The following is a 20,378-nucleotide window of genomic DNA, read 5'->3' as shown; positions in this document are numbered from 1 at the left end:
CCATCCCTGGAGGTATTTAAAAGACGTGTAGATGCGGTGCTTAGGGACATGGTTTAGTGGGCCTGGTGGTGTTGGGTCGATGGTTGGACTCGATGATCTTAGAGGTCTCTTCCAACCTTAATGATTCTATGATTCTATGATTCTATAAGCGCAAAGAGGTAGAGCTAACACCATCTCAAGAAACTTCAAAACAATCTTAGCTGCTCATAATTTGATACACTCATACTGTGAAAATGACAATTTCCAACTGCTAAGGAGTTTATAAGTATTTCTAAATTGTAAGTTATGCATGGGTTAATAAACTCTAAGGCATGAAAGAGAGAGGAAAAAGATAAGGTGGGGAAGGAAAAGGATGAAAAAGGGATGGGATGATGACAGACACTTCAGACACATGTTTCAAGGTTTAGCCAAAACCAGTTGAGTCCTGGCAATGTCACAGCATGATTTAAGTAGTGCCTATTATAGCCTGGACACAATCCTTCCTTGTTGAACAGCTGGATTTTGTATTGTACAAAAATGATCTCATTTGATTACCTAAAAGTATTGTCCAATGTGGTTTGCTGTAATTCTGGAAGAAAATTCTAGATTAAAATGACCGTCATAGTTTATGTTTTAATTATGGAACTTCAACCTTGTGCTCACTGGTATACAAAGGAAGAGCTTTTGAACATTTTTGAGCAGACTTTTGCTCTCCTCCTGGGTTCAGACTAAGTGATGCCATCCTTCACAGCTCTCTCTTGTAAAATTAAAGTAAGAAAACATTTGTATTTGAAATTGGCTCAACTGTTTATTCAAGACTGACCTACTCAAAATGAACAATGAATTTCCTTCGTAAGTCCTTTGAAACACAAAGTGTTTCACCTAATGAAAGCACAGTCTATTATTTTTAGTAAAGAGTTTGTGAAGTAAGCACTTATTCAAAAATACTGGCTTGCTTAGCACTATGTATAAGAAAAATGGCCCAACAAGCCATCTTCAATAGAAAGCACAATCGAGCATCAAAAGCGGCACAGCTATGTCGTTAAAATGTGTAAAATACCGATTATATTTAGGACAGTGATTTATAAAAGCATATCTCCTGGTTACTAAATGAGGTCAATTTCCATCACTAATTGGGTCAGCTAACCACAAAGGCACATGCTTCACTTCCTCTTCAAGCATGTCCTTTGGTGGCTTCTCAAAAAGTTACAGTTTGTGTACTTCACGGTAATACTTTGAAACGCTCCAGAATCGTTAATGTTCCTTTTATATCCATCACCTTCCTTCTGTTCTGTTTTTCTCCTCTTTACCTCAGTTATTTCCCTTTTCTTTTTATCATCTTAAAATAAAATTACCTTTTTCATCTTTTATATGTTCAGCTGCTACTTTATATGAAATTTTAAATGTTTGGGTGGTTTTTTTACAATGATACCTTTTTCTGTAACTTCTTTAGACAATTTTTGGTTTCTGTCTAGTCTTGCTTATTTCTCTTCTGTGTTTTATTTTGCTTCTCTGATCAAGCTACACACACATGGCATTTCTCCACTCGTATCCTCAATTCTTTACTAGTTCAAATACTCCTTTTCCCCTCTTCTTTTTTACATCAGATTTGGCTTCCCATTCTCCTTCTCTAATTTGTTTAATCCAGCCCCACTTGTTTTCGTCACTATGACAAATTAGGAACTTTGAAACTAAAATACCATAAAATATTCAGTGTTGATAGTTCATTTACAAAATACATTTGAGAAATACGGGAGGTGATGTCAAATGTTAAATGTCAAATTCCTGCTTTTATAGAAAATGGAAAATCCCACAATACAGTGTTCAGGAGAGTCTTCAGAGGTTTAGCAACCTACAACTCTGAAGATTTCAGCCTTACTGAACACGCTCCATTGCTTTGCTGCTGTTACTGCTGAGCAGACAGAACAAGTCTGTGAAGCAATAGGACCCTCCAGTCTAGGAAGAATATTGGACATTCCCTATATTTACTCTACTACCCTACAATGAAACTAGACACTACTACTGAGAGAGGGAAACCTGTCTCTCCTTGGCTGTCCGTGCCCATCCTGCAGCTGGTAAGCAGGCAGCAGGAATCAATCTGCACAAGTGCACAGGGGACTACACCTGGGCCAGAGGGAAAGGAGCAGAGAAAAGTACGACGTGATGCATCTCAGAGAAGAGGTTGAGGGACGTGCCTGGGGAGTGGGAGAACTGAGGCAGGCTGGACACGGAGCATAAGACTCACAAGTGGACTAACTCCTGTTAAAGTTAGATTAGGAGCAAGTAGTTCATACTCTGGTGAGTAGCTTGAAGGAATAACAGAAAATAGGTAAAGTGGGTAGGAAAGAGAACCTGTTAAAGAGAAGAAGTTTTTGAAAGAGATGGAGATTGTCTAGACAGGGAGACTGGTATTAGCCACTTTTGTAGGAAGAAAGAAACAATGTGGGGAGAGTTCGACAGGAGATGGGTATACAGGGAGTGGGAGACAAAGAAATGGGTGTAAGAATTAGAGAAGCGGAAACTGGGAACTGGTGAGAATACAGGGATGGTGTGGTGAAGATATTGTTTGAAGGAGGAGGTCCAGTGGAGAGACTGGGAATGACAGCCACTGGGGAGGAGCTCATGGACCACTGTACTGTGGGAGCCTCCAGAAATGGAAATGACAGGGAGACTGGAGGCGTCTGTTTTGAAGGAGGAGGAGGGAATGAGACTACATATGAAACGAGACTGCAGCTGGGGTTAGAGATCAAAGAAAATAGAGACTGTGACAAGAAACTCTAGGTGCATCTCACAAGACTGAGAAAGTAAGCAAAAAGGAGGCAGATAAATCTCAGTGTAGGTAGATGTAAGGTAATGCATATAGATAAAAATAATCTAGCCCATGCCTACATGATTCTGAACACAGAACTGGCACTTACAGTGCTCAAGCAAGAAATCCTGGACAAATAATTGACTGTTCTCCGAAGGAATCACCTCAATGTGCAGTAGAAAACAGAAGACCTAGCTAAATAGATTGAGAATATAACAGAAAGCACCATTTTGCCAATATATAAAACTTTGGGGCACCTGTGCAGACTATTGTTTGAACAATTGAGCAATGTATGGTACCCTTACTTCAAGATACAGGTGCACTACACAAAATGATGATTAAGGGGATGATGCAGCTGTCCCATGAAGGGAGAAAAAAGGCTGAAACTTTTTGGTTTACAGAGAAGGTGGCTGGTGGCGGAGAAGAAGGATATTGTTGGGGCTTACAAAATTTTGAAGGCAATGAGTAAGATGAATGTAGAACTTTTATTCACCAAATCTTACGGTACTAAGATTAGAGGATTGTCATTGCAACTGGCACTTGGCTTAAACAAAAGACAGTACTTTGCACAGTCAGTACCGGCCTTCTGGAAATGTTTGCTACAGGTGGTTGTGGAGGCAGACAGTACCAGCACGTTCAAAAAGGAATTAGACTAATGGTCTAGATACTCTTGGGCAAACACATCAACGTGCCTTCAAATTCCACAGTGGCGTTGCCCTCTTGCCTGACTGTTACCCCGTGACTGGTTCTGCCTGCTGGACTCTCTTGTGGGTCACGGTCAGGATCCCATCAGATGTGTTGAGAAGGCCTCTCCCATCAGAGAGGGCCTGGGCCCGTAATTTATGCTTGTCCCAAAGACGGGATTGCACTGCCTGCCAGGGTCTGGGCCAGTGGTCTCAGCTTAGGGGTCCCGGGTGGCAAGACATGAAGAGGAAAGGTCAAGGGACGGAGCCATCTGCCCTTGTGAGGAGCTTGCTCTCACTTTAGGGTGTCCCTTGTAGCCTCCTCCCCAGGGACCCTGCTTCCCCACCCCAGGCAGTTTCAGCTCAGTTGGCCTGCTCATGCTGACCCCATTACCTGGATAGTGCCACAGAGCGAGGGGATGCCTGGGTGTGAAAGGCCACTGGCAGTGGTGTATCTGGGGCCTTCTTTTGCCAGTCCTCCTTCTTGCATCAACGGAGAAACCCAGAGGTGCCATGAAGCCCAGCAGAGGAAGGTGGGCAGTGGTGGTAGCATCCCACCCATGGGCAGGCACCCATTTGCCATGGTGCTGGGAGTAGGGTGATCCCACAAGAGGGGCAACATCTGTGCCCTTTTTCCAAATGCAAGGCAGGAGGAAGGGAGGAGATGGGTAGGACAAGGGAGAGCAATTGCCGACAGCTCCCAGGAATCCTGGATGCGAGGTTATATGAGAAGAATGGACTGTAGCTAGTGGCCAGATTTGCATGATGTCCCTTAATAGCATCTCCAACAGCCATTGCTGGAGACAGAGTGCTGGGCCAGATGAGACATTTTGGTATGGTCTAGCTGGGCATTCCTTTTCTTCTTAGAATATTATCAAGATCAACATCACCAAGATTGCAAAATGAACGATTCAAAATTACTTGTTGCTTAAAGTTGCTTACGCAGTCTTTAACATTTTTTTCCTTGTACACGCGTTACAATTATTTGGTCACATACTATTCTACCTTCTAAGAAGTCTTTGGCTCTACTGGCAAGAAAGAAGGTGCTCTCTTTTAATGATCATGTAGTCAGGACATTTTTTTCTCCCTGGTAATTCAGTGAGCATTCCCATGCTTTATTTCTTGTCTTCTATTCAAGCCCAGCTCAGAAAATACTTGTTTCTACATGGATTTCTTTTTGTGCTCACCATTTTTTTTCCAGCACTGACTTTGCAGTCAAGTTCTTTTAACATAGCGAGTTCACGCTATAAATTCAGTCAGGACAAGACTGTGTGCTGAATGCAATTTTTGCTCTTTATAGCTGCTGGCAACACTGACAAAGAAAAGAAGGACACACCATAAATCTGCCAGTAAAACTTACGTATTTCAGGTATCCCAGCATCAAGAGACCTATTATCAACTAAGCAATAAAAACTAGGAAAGGCCAAGCAAAGGTGAGATGCATGAAACTCAGGGACTACAGGTGGTTTCCATCTCTTCAGAACGGGGGATGCTCGAGAAATATGACCTTAGGAATGAAAAGGAGCATCTGCCCATAGGTCCCAGCTGCTAGTCCTCACATGGGTCACATTCATATTGCATATGTGGACCCAGAGTTGAGCATAGATGTGAACTAACATGTATCTGTTGTAGACAACCAGGGAATTAACATCCTGTTTGACCCAGACTGCCAAATATTATCAAATATCTGAAAATGTGGAACAAAAAATATTGATAAAATTAAATCACCTCTTCAACAGAAAACAAAATTGCAACATCTGCAAGTGCTGGTGCTCCTTTTATGCTTTGTGACTATTACAGTCTTCCTTTATTGAGTGTTACAGGGAGAGGCAGGAAGCCTGGCAAACCACAGAAGTACAAGCACAGTGTGCTGGTACCTTTTGAGTAATGTTCCAGTTGCAGTATAAGCTGCTGTAGCGCTGCACTGATTGCTACTATGCCCTATATTTGATGCAGTAGACATTATTGCCTTTGTGTAACTCCACTTGTGGCTGAAAACCTCTTGAATGAGAAATTCAAAGACTGTTCTAGTGACCTCTGTGCAAAATTACTCTTACACTTACAGTGAGGAGCTGTTTTCCCTGTAGTCTGCTTTTTTCTAGGTTTTCAAAAAATATTTGTAATCAATAAAACAGTGTTTTTAGTCTAATCAATCTCCTTTGAAAATCATTATTACTGAACAAGACTAGTGACCACTTCAACGTTGCAACAACTGTAGGTTCCCAAAAGTACTGCGGGAGGCTCCTTCAACTACTTGCCTTATCAGGATGAAACAACTGGTTTTTAAGCAACAGAATTGCTGTCTAGCTTACTTCAGTGCAGGCTTTCCTAGGAATTTTTTTCAAGGACTGTTTTTCAAGTAGCCATTGCAAAGAAAACATACGGAAAACCCCATCAATCTTTCATATGCAACTGATTTGTAAATAAAGTGTGTTTTGGCCAGTTTTATTTCAAGCTGTTATAACTGGCTGGCATTAGACTTCAGAAAGGGAGTTACAATAGCAATAGTAATTAATAGGTAGTATCATGGATGGGGTTGATAGACACTCCCTAAGTTTCTCAGTGAGCTTTTTTTAATATTGTTAAAATTATCCCTTTGGACAGAGATTTTTTATGCTTCATAGTCATCTAAATTTGTTTTTAAAAAAGGAAAGTCATCCAAATCCATTCAGAAATTTCTAAAATGAGGTTAAAGAAGAAAAACACTGTGTCTACATGCTGTAAAGCCAGGAACTGAAACACAGTATTTTCGGGGACATGTAGCTTGCATTTCTGTGAAGTGCTATGTGGATTTGGCCAATTCATAAATCATTGCATATTTCATGTCACACATGCTCATATTCGCTAAGAGTTACCAGCTAAGGCCTTTGCATAGTTTTCTTTTAGGATGTTTCATCTGATTTCTGTCTATGCTCCGGGAGCTTGCTTTCTGTGCCATGAGAGAGGAAGTGCTACATTATCGCAACATCCTCTTCATAAGTCATTGATGCCATCCCTTTCCAGAAAACCTAGAAAATTCTGGATCCTAACTGCTGTAGATACCAGTGCAAGGAAGGTGAGGAGACAGCCTGCGACTGCTCTGTCCAAGGCCAGCTGGGGCCACAGGCTATTTTCTCCCACATCTTAGGGTGCCTCTGAAAGCTGCCCTAAACTGTAGCTCCTTCGGAGCAGTCTGTCAAGGCCACTCTGCTTTGGTTATGTTTTTTCTTTTCCATTCTCTACTCTGGATTTCCTAATAACCGTATCTCTGAGGTTAACGGCTGGTACATACAGCAAAGGTCATGGGGCGGTCCAGAGGAGGAACGTACCAGGCACAGAAACCCCTGGAGGGGCAGAGGGCCTCCTCCAAGCCTGCTAACCATGCTCCTTCCCCTCCCCACCACTTGCATTTGAGCATCCATAAGCAACCTCACCCAGTCGGCACAGAAGTATGTGTCAGATTTGTAATGTTTTCAGTAAACTGAAACATGTCCTTGAAAAGCTGCTCTTGAAGAAAGCAAAACAAGCTTTGAGAAGTTTCTGCTAAGTGAAACAACAAGGGAAAATACCAGTTTTGTAACTTGTTGGACCTGTGCGTTAACTTTCTAAAAATGAGACAAGGTCTGTTCTACAATGAGATCTATGTCTGAGACAGCTTATCTAAAGTACAGATTTGGCTTCTTTCCTTTAGCTCTGTCCTTTCCCTTGTATCCTTCGCCTGATTTGCCTCTTCTCCCAAGTACGTCATCATTCTGAAACCGTTCCCTGCAACACTGCCGAGCAACACAGCACAAACACCGCACAAAGGAAGGGCAGGGTAATAAAGAGAGCGCTTACTGTTGAATCATGTGAACAAAAATTATTGTTTCCAGCTTGCCTGCATGTAATGTGAATTTCCACTCTCGGCATGTCCAGTTTAAGAAAAAAAAAAAAAACCAGCACAGTGCTGTGGCCTGACTTCTCTTCCCTCCTTCAGGCTTCTGCTGAAGAGCAAGAAACCGAAATCAGGAGGACATGAAGCTCGCTCATCACCTGGCGGCATAAGGGAGGCTGGGAGCATTCAGAGCTCATAACTGCCTCTCCCATTTGCTCCAGGGATGGAAGAGATGTTTCCTCCCATGGTATAACCTTCCCAGCTCTCCAAAGAGTGCCCAGAGACCCGGTGGGGCCAGAGGGGGTGTGGGGGGCAACCAGTCATTACAGTAAGTTGAATATTTTCATGCATGTCAAACAAGCATTAAAAAACCACAGCTGCTTTGTCCATTTTAACTCACTTTCAAACTCCATGCTTAGTACTCATGAGAGGTTTATATTACCAGTTTAACAGCTTAAACTACCATCAGGTCAAACTACCAGTTTGATACTAGGTAAATGGTAGTCCCTAATCCAGATTTTGTGCCTCCTCTTCTATCAGATATTCTGGTCATCTGCATTGTCTAAGCTACCACCGTCTCAGACAGTGATTTAGCACCAGTTTTAGGGAATGCCCCAAAGGACAAAGCCTTGAAGTGGCTTGCGCACTCTCTTCTATTGTTCTCCTAAACTGGTTATATTGATCAATCTCACAGGCCTGGACCTTCTTCATCTCAGTGTGGTTGCTTTGAGCTGGAGAAACATCAAGGCTGCTGTGAGCAATGGTGAATGAGGTGGCTCTGAATTCATTACTGAGTCTTGCAAAAAGAGTTAAATCAGCAAAAGTTGATTTCATAACAGTAGTAAAAGATAGCGATTATTGTTGAATGAAAGAAAGCAACTAGCTGATTTGAGGTTACGAGGTTACATCCTGTTGCAAGCTTTCTTTGCTAAAGGAAAGACAAAAAACCTCCGAACAAATTCACGTCAATGACGACCTCCTTTAAGCTGCTTTGGATCCTGTAAATAAGGTCAGGCCCCCTCAAACAATATTTGCGCCCACTCAGTCCCCCTGATTTTTTAACAGATTTTTGATACTTCATGTAGACAAATAATAACACCCTGCCCCCCAAATCCAGAGAGCTCAGTTGCCTTGAAGTGAACAAGAAATGGAAAGAGTAGCAAAGCTCAGTGACATGTTTCTCACTCTCCAGCTACACTCACTTGTAAAACAGTGATTAACCTCTGAGTCAAAGCTGCAGCTGCTGTTCGTACCGCTCCACCCCCCTGCCACAGCAGCCCGATGACATTTGAATGTCGCATTTGAATTAGGATTCCAGCTCAAACATTTGTCACAAACTTGTTCTTAAAACTTTTGGTTGCTCTTTTGCAGGGGATCATGAGGAAACTTTTCTCCACTTGCAGGCACAGCCTTGCTATAACTTGTAATGATATTTCACTTCACTTTTCTTAATCTTTCTTCTTGATGCGGCCCCAGAAATCTAGCCCATCCTCCTTTCTTCCACTCCTTTCTCCCTGCTGATACAAACTCTCTTCTCGCCATTCACTCAGCACCATAATACCATCTTTTTCAAAGTGCTGTCTCTGACTGTCCATGCAGGTCCTGCTCAAATTTTCCTCTTCTTTATACAAATCTGGCTGATCTGGTGAGCTTCGAAGGTCTAAGACAAAGGTTGAGAAGTAATACTTTCTATAGAATTAAAATTATCAAAACATAAACAGATTTATCTCAGATCAGGGGGCCTGGAACAAACTGCATTGTCTCCCTTGGAAGACCATAAAGAGCATCCTCATTTATTGTTATTGCCATCTTTGTCCTCCCATATAAAAATTTCTTGCTAACACCTTTAATTCTACATGTATTCCATGCTCTTTTGGGCAAAGGTGTACATCACAGCTGTTTGCCCATTGCTTTGCATAATGGGACAAAACATGACTGGGATGCAGTATTATAAAAATGATGATCATAAATAATACATACAATGGTAAAGCCCTGTTAAAAAGACAAGGGGCACTAGAATCAGAAAGCTGCATAATTAAGGGGACTCCAGCACTTGAATCTCTAACTGTTACTTTCTACAGTGTTGACTTAAGCTCTGCACTGTGCGGCAGAAAGGTCTGGGTGTTTCAGAGGAAGCTGTTTCTTCCGATAGGATGCTGGGACACAGGAAGGCTGGCAACAGCCTTCTTACACTATCACCCTTTCCTGTGCCTGACATCTCATGAAAAAAAAGCTGCAGCTGCAGTGGAGACAAGTCAAATTATTTGAAGGATTTTCACCTGTTGTCACTATGAATTACTTGAACTCAGGATGCATACGGGTTGTATGTTCTCTTTTGTTTCTAAAACTTGTACAATATAAGAACCTGGTACTTTACTTGGGGCGTGAACTGACTTGATATACCATGAAGAGAAGAAAATAGTTTAGTATAAGATATGTTCTTGAGTTTAACCTTAACCCTGTAAGTTCACCAACATTAAATATTAAGCTGGTTAGTTGTTTTACTACGTTGAATGCCAGGACATAGAAATAAACCCACAGATTTTGTATTTAGTCTGATTTACTATAAAGAGGTAAGAAGCCTCTGTCTGGCTCATTGAAAGAAAAGCTTGGCATTAACAACACAGATTTCTTCTGGCTCAGGATGTTTCTTAGGGGCTCTGCTATTTTAAAATATAAAACAGCAAAATCAAAGCCAGCACTTCTCAGGAAACCACAGCCTAAGACAGCCCCAAATGGTTCCCACTTTCCTTACCTCTTTGCTCAAGTGAATCATCTTCAGCATTTGCTTTTTTTAGCCAAATACTATTTATCTATCACATTAATTTTCCTCCTAAAAGCATTAGCAGAAGACATCCATTACACGTAATTTACTCCCATCAGACAATGACTTGTTTAAACCAGGCACATGAGCTGCTGAAAATTTAGAACTACTCTTCATCTTTGCGGACCATGCTAGTTTGGGACATGTTTTGGGGGCAAGGTAGCATGGATACCCCTTTTCATGGTTCCCAGCTCTCAGCTGCCACCAGAGCCATCCAAGAGATTTTGAAAAGTCACTTACCACGGGAGAGGATTGAGAAACGCAATGGGACTGTTTGCGGTTGTTGGTATCCACAATAGCACACCAGTTTAGGTCGAACTATCTCTGACTGGTTATTAAACACTCTTGAAAAAGAGTCTAACCATTGCTGGCTGGTTGCAAATGACACTTTGGGAGTGTATTAGCAAAAAGAGTATATCTACAAAGCTCTGAAAGAGATGTATCAGGAAAGGCCATGAGCACAGCACACTCTCTCAATTCATTTGTCCATCATTCTGTCATTCTGGACAGCCCCTAGATATCCCTCTGAGTTTACCTAGGAGCATCTGAACGTACTGTGCATGCTTGGTCTTGTGTGCTCTGGATGATGCCCTTCATCTGTGTAAGACACCACACTTGACATGGTTAAGGTCTCCACAGACTGGGAAGCTGGTCTGGAGGATGGTCCTGGCCGGAACCATAAGATGTAGCATTAGATATACTCAAAGAAATCTTCTGATCTTCTTGCTGGAGAGGCTTTATAACTGGTTTATAACTGGATAGCAGTCAACGACCTGCTACGCCACCTGGATGCTCACAAGTCTATGGGGCCAGATGGGATCCACCCGAGAGTGCTGAGGGAGCTGGCGGAGGAGTTTTTTAGTGGGCCTGGTGGTGTTGGGTTGACGGTTGGACTCGATGATCTTAGAGGTCTTTTCCAACCTTAATGATTCTATGATTCTATGATTCTATGGTTTCATCTCCCTAGTGCAGACTAAGTGCCACCTTGTCACAAGTGAATTATTAAGAGAAGTCATTGTTGTGGGGTTAAGTAAAAGGGGTTTATTAATGATTAAACCATGATCCAATGATAATTAATCGATGATAGAATGAAAAGTAAATGGTAATCAAATGGTGAGTAAGCAATAATTAAATGGTAATTAAACAATGATTTAATAATGATTTGACAATGATTTAAATGATGATTTAAATGATAATTTAGATGGTGGTCAAACACTCTACTACTTACTACATTTCTAACAATGAAGCTATAGCTGGATATATAAATGTTGCTAGCATACAATATACTTTTAGGACTAATGTAAAATGTTGCTTACCTCGTTCTAGATATTAGATGCCGGGTCAGGGGTCTCTCAGCCTCAAGGAGTAACCTTGAGAGGTGTCCCTGCTCAAGGGGACGTCACTGCCGTGCAGCCTGCTGCTGTACAGGAGAGCTCAATGGGCTCAGGGGGGGCTACAGATATTTATAGCGTAAAGTGGTTGACTCATAGTCAACCCCCCCCGTTTGGTGTATGTGCAGGAGTGCAGCTGTGGCATTTTTTAGTTTTCTCTAGTCCCAGCTCAGGCTGGTACTGTTAGCTTCTGGTAAGACATGGCCTAGACTCCTCAGCCCCTGAGAAGTTAAGGCCTAGCACAGTTCTCAAGGTTTGCACAGCAGGGCTGATTTCAGCCAGGCCTCCTTGTCAGTGATGCCTGAACCAAAGTACTGCTCACCCAGTCAGAGTGGGGGCATCCCTCACGCTCTACCTCTTACACCTTTTGCCTTTGTGTGCTCCTCTCTCTACTCCACACACAGAAGAATGGAAGTTTTGACAGTCGACTAGCTGACCACAAGGGCACCCAGTAAACATACCGACAAAGAAGGATATCTCCTTAGAGTCCCAAGACATCCCTAATAAGCTCAGCCCCTGATAAGCTCAGCCCAAACCTCCTTGATGGGGAGTAGTTGGCAGGACAAAGAAACCCTTGATGGGTGCAGGACAAAGAAACTGTGACAACGAACTGACCTTCCAGGAAAACAGGAGTCAGCAACAACTATTCCAGGACCTGGTGTCCTACACCCACTTATGTATCTACGAAAAAGGTATTTATGCCAAAAACATATAAAAAGTAACTTGCTAACTACCCAAAATGAGCTTCTCTGCAAGAGATCTTCTGGACAGACCGGACCCTTGCTGGGGACACCTAGCTGACTCCGGACTCCATGATGTGGACCATCTTTGAAGTGAGACTTCTTTCATCGTCAATTAGCCCCACTCTTGTGAGTGGTTTGGTGAGTGTCATACTGGAAACACCTTGCCTAATATATTTATAAGTGTGCACGCAGGTAAAGGTTCATAAGTATATACTTGCTTCACCAGTTGGAATTCTGCAATAACTTTTAATATACATATATTTGCTTTACCCTTGTAATATATATATACTTGCTTTCATAGTGGCAATTTTGTAGTGACTTGTAGCATATATTTGTACTTACATTCATATTTATATTTATATTTATATTTATATTTATATTTATTTGTTTTTACTAATAGTAGTTTTGTAGTAATGTGTAACAAAGAAATTCTCAGAAACCCTGACCTCTGTGTCCTTGTGTACTGCATTATCCTGAGAACCCCACGGTCACCATCTTTACACACCCGTGGGTCAGGTAACCCCCACAGATCATGACCATGACCACTATAGTACCCATCTCTTTGGGTACTCACATGCAATCTAGAGAAAAGACAGAGGACAAAAAGAGCACATGGAAATCCAGAGAAGGAAAGCCTTTGAATTCAAAGAATTGCAAAATGAACTTCATTTATTTTAGAACACAGCAGCTTACTGTGCCATCTGCAGCTGAATTTACTGTGGGTGGACAGCTGGTTTTGATTACCAAAATCCAGGCAAAATATTATCCGTAGCCCAATAACTCAGTGAACACAGCACCAGTATTTTACCGTAACTTTCATATCACAGGTCAGTTGCTAACACAGTTAAGCAAGGACCATGGGAACAGAGGTGACTAGCTGGGCAAAAGGATACACACAATATTTTTTCTTCTACTCCCATGACAAGATAGTCCTTGAGTTACTGCCAATAGGAAAAATGAAGAAATTTTAATGAAATTCAGCAGAAGAGTTCTCTGTGGCTGTTGAAAATAACGATATTGGGTTTTTTCCTGTTATTTTTTTTTATTTTTCTTGGTTTTTTCCCCCGTCTCCAAAATGCCAATTTATAGCTGTGATCCAGTTGTGTTTTATAGCAATAAAAACACACAGAATGAATGTCTCCAAGGGAGAAAGCATAATGCTAGTGGGAGCTGGGATTGCTTAATACCACTGTCAGCACTTGCCAACTCATTTTTAAAGGTTCCACTGACAGAAAACCAGCTCATGAACTACTTCTGTATTCCACATTACTGTTTGCTTTCTTTTGGCTGAGGAGAACACTAGCTCTTCAGGCAATGGAAAGTTTCAGTGCAGAACAAACAAAACCTCCTGCAGGTACTTTTGGAAGCAACAAGAAATTATTAGTTCAAAACGTAATGCAGCCCATGAGGGAAACTGTCTTCCTTCTTTTCTGTAACATGATCCAATAACAGGAATTATCATAAAATAAATAATTAATTAGAAATGCATAAAGTGTATTAGAAGTGCTGCAGGCTGTTCAGGCAGGTCTGAGGACTGGATTAATCTTCTCCAGTATAGACATCCACAGTACAGACAGATTTCTATGGCTGAGATAATTTTCAAGTGGACAGAGGGGAGCAGGTCAGAGGACTGCTCCCCACGACTCTTGTTGACTACAGATGGATCATCTGCTGAGATGAACTCTGTCCTAAGTGCTCAAGTCAGGCTTTGCGAAAGCCTGAGAGACCTGGGAGCTGAAAGTCCTGAAGAGCTTGCTCTGAAAGGAGGGTTATAAGGAGGAGTGTGACATGTACGGCTAGGGAATGGGCAGAAGGAAAATCTAAGGAGAGGAGTGTGGCAGGGGGACACTGACACCTTGGCAGCAAGAAAGCTGGAGACTGTTTTACTTTCTGCTGAGGGCTGTAAGACAAGGATAGGATTTAGGAGTAGCTGTTGTGCTGTAATGAGTTGGTCTCCTTGGGGTAAGACGAGAGAGAATTGCAAGGTTACTCTTACAAAGTCTGAGCTAATGTTTGTGTTTGAAGGACATGTGGAAGGAAAAGGAAAGAAGCAAAACCATCTGGGTAGTGTTATGTGTTATGAACGCTGCTGATGACTAAAAAGCCTACTGAGAAAATAGGTGTGTCCCGATCAGTGTGCTACAATGAATGACAGAGATGTCACGGGGGGGCTCTGTCATAGGTAAGCTTTTGTTTATATGTGGGAACAGGAATGAAAATCTGCCTCGTAGGCTTCAAATCTGTCCATTTTTGAGGTGGATCAATCTTAATTAGACCTAATATGCCGGCACTGAGCAAAAGCTATGGCATGACACAGCCATAGCAGTCTTCTATTTAAAGTGGTTTTGTTCATTTCCCTACACATGTACTGCTAATTAGATGACTGAAATCCAGTTTCTACTTCTTATTTCTAATCTGACTCTTCCTCTTTGCCTTTGGCTCCTCTTTTTGCAACCTAGGTTTATGGTAGGGTGGGTACACACTGGTTAGGAAGAAAAATCGCTGTGTCACGAACCGTATTTTGGACTTTACAACATGTACTAAAGAATAGTGGATAGGTGTTATTAATAGCGAAATAAAAATCTAGTAATAAGCATAATTTATGAGCCATTTCCCCAAGCAGCCTGAGAATATAAAATTTTTGAGTGAGGGAGCATGTTGTAATTCCAGCTGTGTTCACCACTCCAGATTTCTTGGGCTTTTCCTAAGACTTCCTTGCAATTAGGCTAGCATCGGATCCCAATTCAGTTTTTGCGCAAAGCTTCTGACGACTAATCAATTAAAAACTACTAACAATGGCAGTACTGCTTATTTGTTATGACACTTCAGCAAAAACAAGGCGAGAAAATAGGAAAATCAAAGCTTCTGCAAGAACTCAGTGACAATGCCAGCCTAGGATCCCTAAACATGCTCACAGCAGACAAAAAATCGACTGCTTGGCAAAATATTAATCAAAGTATTCTGCCTAGTCTCTGGAAGCATTTGAGGCAGCACTTAGCACAGTGATTCATGTTCAGCCAGTTAGAGCTCAGCCCTATGAAAGACAGTAAATTACTCTCCAAAGGCAAAGGGTTCATGCTCCAGTCATGGGAAATCAACTGCTGTAGATAATTAATGATCTTATTTTATCATGAGCATTGTCTTCCATACATCTGCTACTTTGATTTTCTTGCTTTTTTGCTGCAAAGAATGTCATAGCTCAGGCACAAGTAGCTCTGTATTTTGTTTCCTGTGTCTCATGCTGTTCTGAGCTTTTACAGGCGGTAGGAGAAAGCAGCAGTACAGTCATTTCTACAGTGCTTCTAGGGCAACTAATTCTTCCTTCTAATCTAGGGTGAAAACGCCCATATACCCTAGTGTAACCTGAGATAGAGGTTTATTTTTCAAAATTCAATCCACTGCAAGTTACTGCTCCTAAAGATTCTTTCTTTTTCAGTCACCATATTTCAGCGTCAGCTGTAATTGTGTGCAGCCTTTTTGTGCCCTCCTAGCAATTTAAAGAATATTCTTGTATGGGCTTCCTCGAACCACTTTGTTACTCCAGCTTACTTGTTGCTTTTGTTTGTGTAATTTTAGTGGTATTCTAGCAAGGCACTGGATAATCTGATTATAGACATGCAGCTGTTGTACAGTTTGTCCAGATTTTATTGTGTGCTGTCCCTTTCTGGCTGAATGAGAAGGCTAAATCTAGAATTCCTTTGCTCGCAGTTCCAGGTTCCTTTTCAGCATGTTGCCCTTTATTGTACAACATTTAGGAATAATTTCTGAGCGCACATTGTACACAGCAAATTGCAAAAGCAGAAGTTAGAGAGCCGCTCCACGATAACAGCAGACAGATCGTAGTCATTACAGACAAGGACCTTTTAAACTCATTCTAGATATATATGAGGAATAAACCACTGCATCCATCTTACAGTCCTCACTGCAAATTAATTACAGCCATTTCAGTTGCACTTCTGCTGACTCCAAGAGCTCTAACTCACAAAACAGGATAAGATCTTGAGGTGGCTGTGTGTCAGGCAGAGATACCAAGTTGTGAAACTTGATTTTCATTTCAATGACTCAACTACTGGCTAGTGAAGCTGTCACTTGCTTTGGCTCTGATGAGTATTGTTAGTGCCAACATACTGTCTCCACCTCAAGAAGTCCTAAGGAGACCAGTAATAACCTTGAAGCCATTCCGGGATCTGCCTTGAGAACTGCTTCAGTTCAAACCAGAACTATTCAGGTAATGTCGGTAATACAAGCACGGCTGATTTACTTAAGCAGTAATGTGGTAAAGCCAAAAAAGCGGGCTTTTGGAGCTGCTTAGTCACACTGGAAATTAACAAGGCTACAGAGCTTCTGTGTGCTGAAGGCAAAAAGGAAAAATCCCCAACAACGGTCAGCATTGCTCTCAGGAGGCATGGAAAAGAGTCACAGAAAAGATAGAAGAGAAGCATCCTGTAAAGAAATGCACAGTGATTCTGGGTAGACAGGAGGAGAAGGGTGCTCCTAGCACGCATTCCTGGTTAAGTGTTGCAGTGGCAGTCACACAACTGCAGAGACCTCCTCCACTTAAGTTGCAATTGCACATGGAAACATGTAGAACTGATGAAAGATCTTCTAGCTTTTTTAAAAAGAAAAATTAAACATCTGTTTTTATTTTAAATGAGATTCCAATTGCAAAAGCTGTCTTTTGAGATAACTGGTATTTCAGGTTTTTCACTTACTTAAAATGTCAATGTGAGATCAGTTGCTCTATCCAGTATTAATTTGCTTTAAGTGCATATGGATATACCTGATCAAATATGAACTCTCTCTTTTGTGTGGAAATGCTGGACAGTGTGACTGAACAAGCCTCAATAAATGAAAACATGTCTCAGGTTACCGCCATGTGTACAAAATAGGTCTGACGTGCCTTTGAAGGAGTAACACTAAAAGCACTATTATGAGTGCAAGGTGATGTCTGTGTCCTTATGCTTCTGTTGCTACCCTGTCCTCTCCAAGAAGATAGAGCTTTGTATAAGGCATTAAGGGAAGGGATCTGGTAGGGTATATAGCTACTCAGTTTTGATTTGGACTTTGGACTTGGCTGACCAGAAGATCAACCACCCCCAGATTTAAGATTTTCTGGAATGAGAATCTTGGTGGGCACAAGCTCTGTTGTTGTGCTAAAACAGGTGTGGTCAGACTGTAGGAGACTCAGAACTGGTTTGTGTTTTCAAAGATCTATAGCTTTTGGTGCTGCAGCAAGCTGTAGCAAGATTTAACTCAGTATAAATAGGCTCTTTGGCATAAATTTGTGTTTCTTGCTTGCTTTCCACATTAATCTATATTAAACTACAAGTCCAAAGAGCCCTGTGGAGAACTTCAGTGGAATTACCAGACTGCCTTTGAATTAACTAGCATGACATAGTCATCGCTTCCAACATCAGTGATCAATATGCCAGGAGCTGTACCTTGCAGGGCCAACTGGAACAACTTACTGTGTTGCTCTGAAGTTCACCCTGGCCAGTTACTTCAGGATACTGAAGGACACAAACCTCTGTCTGGCTTCTTGGTGCTGACTGATTCCTGAACAATGCAGTCTTGCCAGCAGCAACCTGGCATTGGCCCAGGCGTCTGAGCCCTGAAACATGCCTCAGAGCCCTGCAGCTGGAAGCAATGATAGGCTTTTCCCAATTACGTATGAACTCAGTGCCTAGGTACACTGACACAGTCGACTGTGTAATTGAGGTAACTGGTTGGGTTGTAAAACTCACTTGGGAAAACAGCCCTACAGTGGAACGAGAACAGAAATTCGCAAAATTACTCCTCTCTTAACTAGAGTCTTACCAGATGTTTCATGATCAATTCATCCACAACACACTTAGGAAACTCTAGGAAACATCCTCTACTCTGAGAAACATGCATACTTTGCTACTGAATCACAACTTGGCAGTGCTGACACTTGCGTGCGTTCTTTTCAAAGTGTACTTTTGGTTCAGAGTGATTAGTTTCTCTAAAATGAGCACCAGAGAGTGCTTTGGGTTTTTACTTTAAAAGTGTGGTCATGACAGATATGGGATATCAGAATTATGGAAATAGTGATGTGTGCCAGATTCTACAAATGACCATTTTATCTTCAACACTTAACAAGTATTATATACATCCAATATATAAGCATTGCTCTTCCTTGAGACTGCTGGGTTTCTGGCATGCTCCCTATTCTCTTGCTACATGGTGGAGAGCTTTCCTGGTCATTGACAGCTACCGGGAGACACTTCTTTCTCTGACCCCCCTGGTGTCACCAACTTTTAAACTTTGTGCAGCTTAATTGAAAGCATTGCTGTTATCCTTTGGATATTGTGGAACAAAGTATTGGGCAGATAAACACTTAGACCACTCTAATATCTTTGTTCTTAAGATTGCTATGGCCTATGAAGTTCCCCTAATTTAGCCAGTCACCTTAACATCACCCTTGACTCAAAAACAGTGAAGGCAAAAGCAGATAAAAGCATTTAGCGCAGCTAAAATAGACATGAGAGTTTGCAAAGGCATATAAGCACACACAGCAACAGGAATAAAAATGTACCCATCCAGCTCATAAAGGGGCTTCTCCCCCTTTATATTGTCGGATAAGCTGGTAAACATTTCACAGCGTTCCTCTCTGAGGGCTCCGTGGCTCAGTCCAGCTTTTCATCCTGATATTGTCAACATGGAAGAAGCCCAGTATGAGAATCCCTTCTTTCCTTTAATTAGTGTTAATGAAACCAAGAGGGAAGCAAACTAGCCCTTCTACCCAAAAAAGCCCGAGCTTCCCACTTGGGAAACAGTAATGGTTCTGTGAGTCTGGAACAGAGGATCTCCTCTACCATTTAGTAAGTTAAAACATGCCTTCCCGCATTTTTCCAAACCCTTAACAGGCTGACAGTCCCTTCACATTGGTTTGGGAGTTGTTCAAACCCCAAGGTGAAGTTTCTTTTTACATTTTTATAACTCATATTAAAATGTACATTTACTTCAACTGGAATGTAAATAAAGTTAATGCATATGGATCTTGAATAAAAGCAGAGATGGGGATAAGCAATCACTCTAAGTACCCTACAGTCATGTCTCTGAGGAGTGACTAAAAGTAAGCTTATGGGAACCAAAATGAAGGAGGTGAAGGCAAACTCAAGGAGGAGAAGACACTGAATTGAAAACTATGGACAAGGAAACAATTCCAGAGAAACTTCTCCCTGTCTGGAAAAATTTGCATTTCTATGTTTGAACACGTTTAATTTCACCATCAAACTAAAGAATGGGGACTATGTAGAGTTACTACCCAAAACCTGAAGGAAGAAACTATTGTTTGAGCAACAGTTTGAAAAAGCAATACCCTGGCACAGTGGGAGGGACAGCTGACCAAAACAGATAAAAAGTAAACTCTCACATGATGGAAAGCAAACAAAGCTCTGCTCCAAATAGAAAGGTTGAGCAACTTCAGGTGATGGAATATGGGAATGGTGGCACCAGGCATTCACATGTCTGTTCTGGTAAATACCAGACAGAAGTGAGGGTCCCTGTACTTACTTCATGAGTGGGTGCCAGATTCACCAAGGACTGGTTTCACTTGTGCTACACAGGTCCCCAGGGCACGTGCAGTTACGTCTGGCACGTCCTGGACGCACCGCAGTGCATGGGTAGGATCTGGTTATTTGAAGACATGAAACATCTCTGCTCCCACCGAGCTGCCAAACGGGCATTAGCCCCTCACCGTGGCAAAGCCAGCACGCTGAGCTGGCCACAGGGCTCTCATGCTTGGCAAGATCAGCTGGGTCAGGGCTTGCCATGAGGGCAGCCTGAGGGAAAACTGGCATCCACGCAGCGCTGCAGCCAACTCGGCCGCCCCAGGATCACAGCCTGAAGGGGAACTCAGCTGTGGCGGCTCAAGGAAGTGGGTTGGTAACAGAGAAAACTGGGTTAGCTCAAGCCTCGGGGAGGTGCCCCAAAGGAGGCCACACAGGAGGCCACCATGAGGGCCAGCCCGTCTGTGCCAGGTGCTCGCATGCCCTCGGGGGTCGGTGAGGGCTGGCCGGCTCGCCGGACCCCCCACAGACATTCAGCCCACCCTGAAACAGCCGGTCGGGCAC

The 20,378-nt window shown here is 42.3% G+C and overlaps 1 long non-coding RNA gene across 1 annotated transcript in view; it reads right to left on the bottom strand.

The window, feature by feature from the left end:
• Positions 1 to 11,792: 11,792 nt before the first annotated feature.
• Positions 11,793 to 20,378, bottom strand: part of LOC109279375 — a 23,084-nt gene continuing 14,498 nt past the window's right edge. Inside the window, exon 3 of the long non-coding RNA XR_002086138.1 lies at positions 11,793 to 11,888. This is a non-coding gene — a long non-coding RNA (uncharacterized LOC109279375). The remainder of the gene's footprint in view (positions 11,889 to 20,378) is intronic.

This window comes from Aptenodytes forsteri, unplaced genomic scaffold (genome assembly GCF_000699145.1).
Source record: "Aptenodytes forsteri isolate BGI_AS27 unplaced genomic scaffold, ASM69914v1 Scaffold96, whole genome shotgun sequence".
Taxonomy (NCBI): domain Eukaryota; kingdom Metazoa; phylum Chordata; class Aves; order Sphenisciformes; family Spheniscidae; genus Aptenodytes; species Aptenodytes forsteri.
Note: the sequence above shows the minus strand (reverse complement) of the source record. Positions and strands in the feature narration are given on the sequence as shown.